General features: G+C 36.0%; 1 pseudogene across 1 annotated transcript; it reads left to right on the forward strand.

Moving 5' to 3' along the window:
- Positions 1-340: 340 nt before the first annotated feature.
- LOC144639576 (EGF-like repeat and discoidin I-like domain-containing protein 3) lies at positions 341-5,511 on the forward strand (annotated as a pseudogene). The gene is made up of 6 exons (XR_013568174.1): positions 341-644; positions 2,057-2,247; positions 3,054-3,195; positions 3,982-4,335; positions 4,897-5,038; positions 5,371-5,511. The product of XR_013568174.1 is annotated as an EGF-like repeat and discoidin I-like domain-containing protein 3 (transcript).
- Positions 5,512-5,715: the final 204 nt, after the last annotated feature.

Raw genomic sequence — 5,715 nt, forward strand, 5'->3', positions numbered from 1 at the left:
ACAACTTATTGTTTCACTTCTCCAATATGGCCGACAATCACGCACTCTATTCACCAACTTGATAATTCAGTATGGCGGGCATTTACGCACGTTCAACGCGCGTAAAAAGGAACGCTTTTTATTACTTTTTACGCGACAGTGGAAATTTGCCTACGTATCTTTTTTTACGCACGTTTTACCTACGTAAATATTTACGCGTCAGTGGAAATCCACCTTTAGGAATATTTATATCTTACCATCAAAAACAAAACGAGAAAAAGAATTTTAAAGCGAAAATCGACAAGTTAAGTACTATTCTCGATCTCTGGCAGTCCAGGAGTCTTACTTTATTCTGCAGAAGTCTTACATCTAAAAGTCTCGGAATTTCACAACTGGTGCACTCCATTTCAATTCTTGAAACACCCCCTGAATGTATCAAAGATATTAACTCTCTTATCTTTAGGTTTATTTGGAAAAAAAGCAAGATAAAATAAAACGTAAAGTAATGGCCCTCGACTATAAGAATGGAGGTCTGCGTGCACCCAGTATTGAGGTTATGGTCAAATCACTTAAACTAGCATGGATCTCAAGACTGTTAAAAAATGAGCAATCAGGCGACGAATCCTGGAAGGTGATCCCCAACTACAATGAAAAATTTCTGAAAGGTACCACGTTACCTCTATCTTATAGGTCTATTCTGCAGTATTTTTTAGAACTTAAAGCAGTCCACAAATGTATGAACGGGCAAGAACTAGTATTATTCAACAACAAAGACATTTTAATTGGAAACCAAACCATATTTTACAAAGACTGGTTCCAAAAAGAAATTTTTCTCATACAAGATCTTTTAAAAGAAAATGGCAATTTTTTTACTTATCCGGAATTTGTCCGAAGATACGAGCTTAAATGCAATTTTCGAACTTATATGCAAGTTGTCTCAGCAATCCCAAAACATTTAGTCAAAAAGGCAAGGGAAAAACCTCTAGACAAGAGCACCTTTCTAGCCGTAGATGCTTTCCAACTCTCGCCCAATACTGTAATAGACCTACTCAAAATGAAAAACAAAGATTATTACTGGCTCCTAATTAACAAAGACAATCAAGAGATAAAAGCTGAAGTGAAATGGTCTCGAGACTTACATTCGGAAGAATTTAGACTAGATGATCTCTTCAGCCGTGTTAAAAATGTTTGCAAAGAAAACAAAATGAGAGAATTTTATTTCAAACTTATTCATAGAATAGTGGTGACCAAAAAAGAGCTTTTTTTCTTCGGTATAGAAGACGACATGTTTTGTTTATTTTGTCAAGAACCTGACTCAATAAGTCACACTTTCTTAAATTGCCGCTTGTCAATTCAGTTCTATTCGGAGGTTATCAAGTGGTTTAACAAAGAAAATGACACCACCTTCTCGCCAAGCCCCGTAGAAATACTGTTCGGGAAAAAATCAAGCAATTGCTCTCAAGGCTCGTTTAAATTGTTAAGGAAATTTAATTATACACTCCTGTTCGCCAAATACTATCTATATACACAAAAACTACTCAAAAAAGAAACACGAAAGAGTATATTAGGAAACTCACTTTCAAATATCAAATTGAAAAGCTATTTTGAACAGTTATCGACGCTGTTCTCCAGCCCTCCCCACTACTCTTACTGTTAGTCATAAGAAGAATACTGTGTGGTAAACACTCCCTTTTTGTCTTTCTTTAATTTTCATGTATGTATTCTTATTTTAGTGACGTAGGTGATACTTTAAGCTATCTCTTAGAACTCAGTAATTTTTGCATTAGAATTTTAAAAACATTGTCAATAAATCAATGTAATTATGCATCGACGCCAGATACCGCTAGTAATGTATTAAGTAATTCTACTGTAAATAATGTCACTGTAATGTAAAAAAAAACAACAAAAAAAAAAACATAAGGAAAAAAAATACAAAGCATTTCTTCTCGGAGGCTCTTCACAAGTGATGCGGTCTCCTTGGAAGGTAATCGCACTCAGCGTAGTGAGAATTATTTCATTAACCTTTTAAGGACGACTTTTCATTTTGTAGTATTTTTTTTGTTTTATTTTATTTTAGGCGGTTTTCAAGGAGGATGGATTTCCCAATACCAGGACGCTAATCAGTACCTACAGATTGACTTGGGGAAACCTACCAAGGTGACCCGTATTGCTACTCAAGGACGATATGACGCAGGCTGGTGGACAAAGACCTATACCCTGGATTACAGTGTAGACGGTGGAACATTCAACCCATACAACAACGGCCAGGTAAGTAGAGAATTTCTCGTCGGAAACTTCACGTATACGTAGACATTATTAACAGTTTTCTACTTTTAAAATCAACGTCTTTCCTTTTATTAGCATACAAAGAAAACTTGCCTACGGCTCCCTCTACAAAAAATGAGCAGCCATGCACAAACAAAACCTGACGTATGCTACAGATGTGTTTAAAAGAAAATGATATTTCATCTTCGTGGCCGTAACCTCACTTTTTTAATCAGATTGAATAACGTATAATAACGTACCTATTACGAATTGTTAGTGATTATAAAATTGCCATTTGTAGGTTTTTGCTGTATTCATCCTTTTTTTCATCTCTTCACGGGAGCGAGATCGAACATTCTCGAGTCAGAATGTCTTAGGCGTTCCTTATCAAAAACATGGTGTAGTTCGATTTTCTAATCGTTTAATTGACTGTTCATAATTCAATGGTTTGAAAACAAACTGTTTCAGTAATAATCCTATCATGTTAAGTTGAATGCCCTCCTTTCTTCTTCCTGCTGCTGAAAACTTGGAGTAAAGACAGTCTAATTTTAACGGTTCTACATTGGTTCAGTTGTGAACGATTTCAGTGTTGAACAACAACGTTTAGGAGACGCGCCTAACAAACTGTAGCATCCGTGTCTTCGGCGCAAAATTGGTTTATTTCCCCAAGAATATATATATGAGTGAAATGGCAAGGAAATGAAGCAGTTGAAAAAGCTTCTGACTGTCGGGCTTCTAATTTGGGTACTGTAATATGAGTCATATATGGGTTATTAAATCCCTCATCTTTAGCCTATTATCTTTTCAAGGTTCTGCAAGGCAACGAAGACTACCGTACAGCAATTGGACGGATTCTTAACCCTCCAATCATTGCTCGATTTATTAAAATCAACGTCAAAACATACGCTGGATATCCTTCATTGAGAGTGGAGCTTTTTGGATGCACCGATGGTATGCATGTTTAGTAAAATTTTGAACTTATTTTGTTCGCTGTTTTTTTTTTTTTTTACTTTCATTATTAGACAATAATCTGGGATCGGGCAAAGTAAAAGTAAGCGTTAATATCATGCACGTGTTTAGAAATTGCATAAGTGGGGTGAGAAAATGTAATTACTTGTTAATGTGATCTTTGTAGTCTTTAAAAGATGTAAATCTTTTGAAGACTATCGGATATATTTGGTGACCACTTGAAAAAGTTGGCAAATCCTCGTAATACTGGGAACGGTTGTGAGAAAACGCTTGTCTTAAATACTTGGTAAACGTAGTATGCTAAAGGAATTGCATGAGAGCCGCAAGTTTTGTTGAGCCTCAGTCATTAACGAACAAAAAAAATAAGGAAAAGTTTCGTCCATGATCACCACTTTCAGTACAAGACGGCTACCCTATTCAAAGAGCTAAGTTGCAGACATTTTCGATCACGATCGCAACGCGATTACCAATAGAAATTTATATAAAACTAAAAGTTATCTTGATCTGTTTGTAATATGTCCAGAGAGCCCCTGCATTGAAAAAAAAGTGAAAAGTAAACTCAAAATAAATGATATAGCTCACATTTTCATCAACATGTTAGAATTGACATTCTTGGTTTGTCGACGTCAAGGCTACATAGGCTCACAACGTCTTTTAAATGTACAGGAGCTCATGCCGTAATATGATAAAACTGAACTGGCGTCCACCCACGCCCTGTAAAAGGGAATTAATTTTAAATGTGAACTAATTATTAATATGTATATGTAGGTTTTTCCACGCCAAAACCACCACAATGTATGGATGCCCTTGGAATGGAACACGGTGAAATACCAGACTCTGCTATATCAGCCTCAAGCTCAGCCAATGCCAACACCTACGCTCCCTATGTCGGCAGACTGCATTTTCTTTCTTCCGGCAGTGGTAAATATGGTAGTTGGGCAGCAGGAGACTAACAATGTAAACCAATGGTTTCAAGTTGATTTGGGAGGCTGGACACAAATCTCGGCCGTGGCGACACAGGGAAGACAAGATAGTAACCAATGGGTGAAAAGCTACAGTCTTTCATTCAGCTACGATGGTGTATTCTGGGAGACTGTTAACAACGACCATGGTATCAAACAGGTACAAAAAATTTATCAAATGATGGCATTTCCGCGCTTTAATATAACTTGGTAACGGGTTAAGGTCCTGTACATACCTTCTAAGCTGCTAACACTAAATATGCTAACATTCGCTATTTAGTGCATATGCTGTATTTTGAAAATCGTAACGCTAAAATAGAACTAAATACACCAGTTCTGGAACTGTTATCAATGAGGGAAGGAAAAAAAAAAATAAGATCAGTGACAGCGCCATACATCATTGTTGTTAATTTTAGCATTATATATATTTAGTCTCCCTATCAAATACAGGTCATTTTTACAGTTACGTGCCTGAGTACCACCTAGGACAAAAACATTTGTACAGCCACATGTAAGACAGTAGTTCAACGTGCAATAAGCTTAAGAGAAACCTTAAAAAATAAACAACAACAACAACAGCAATAACAGCAACAAGAAAAAAAAAACATAAAACGGCAAGCGCGAACGTAAAATTCTATGTTTCTATAATGGAAGGGAGGATAACTTGTCCAATTAACAGTCTGGAACAACATGATTTAGTTTTTGTGTTATAATTTTGCAGGTTTTTACCGCCAACTCTGACCGATACACAGTAGTAAGGAACAACTTAAACAAGCCAGTTGTAACAAGGTACATTCGCATTTATCCAGAAACATGGAATGGACATATTTCTATGAGGACAGAGTTTTATGGCTGTAAAAAAGGTAACGGATCCGATTTAGCAAAAGTCTTATTGTATAGTTATAAAAAACTACTCCTCGTGATATTTCCCGCAAGATTAACCAACAATGAAAACGTTTTATGTACGTCCTCGAAGGTCGAAGAACTCTTAGTGTTTACAAGCCCAAATTGTGGAATATGGGTAATCAGAATTCTAGAAGAACGGAATAGGAGAACGAAATATTTTTTTTTCCTTAAAGTATGATATTAGAAAGGGAATTTAAAAAAAAAAATAAATATTATAATAATTTATAAGTACATACTTGACATATATTGCGCTTTTTTACTTTGTTTTTTGTTTTTGTTCTTCAAACAGGATTCGATATCCCCAAAATAGTATGTGCTTCTGCTTTGGGAATGGAAAATGGCAAGATACCAGATTCGGCCATCGTAGCATCGTCGCGTTATAACCAATGGTGGGGACCAGAGCTTGCAAGGCTAAACAAGAAACCACAAGGTAAGAAAATATAATAAATTAAACGTGTTTACCTTGCGTCTTACTGTCAATAACATAAGAAAATAAATACAAAGCATTTCTCCTCGGAGACGCTTCATAAGTGATGCGGTTTCCTTAAAGGGCAATCGCACCTAACGTAGTGAGAATAATTTTATTAACCTCCGGCGAGCCATTCATTTTGTAATATTTACTTTGTTTTATTTA

Source organism: Oculina patagonica, unplaced genomic scaffold (genome assembly GCF_052425735.1).
Source record: "Oculina patagonica isolate OP01 unplaced genomic scaffold, crgOcupat unplaced1077, whole genome shotgun sequence".
Lineage (NCBI taxonomy): Eukaryota > Metazoa > Cnidaria > Anthozoa > Scleractinia > Oculinidae > Oculina > Oculina patagonica.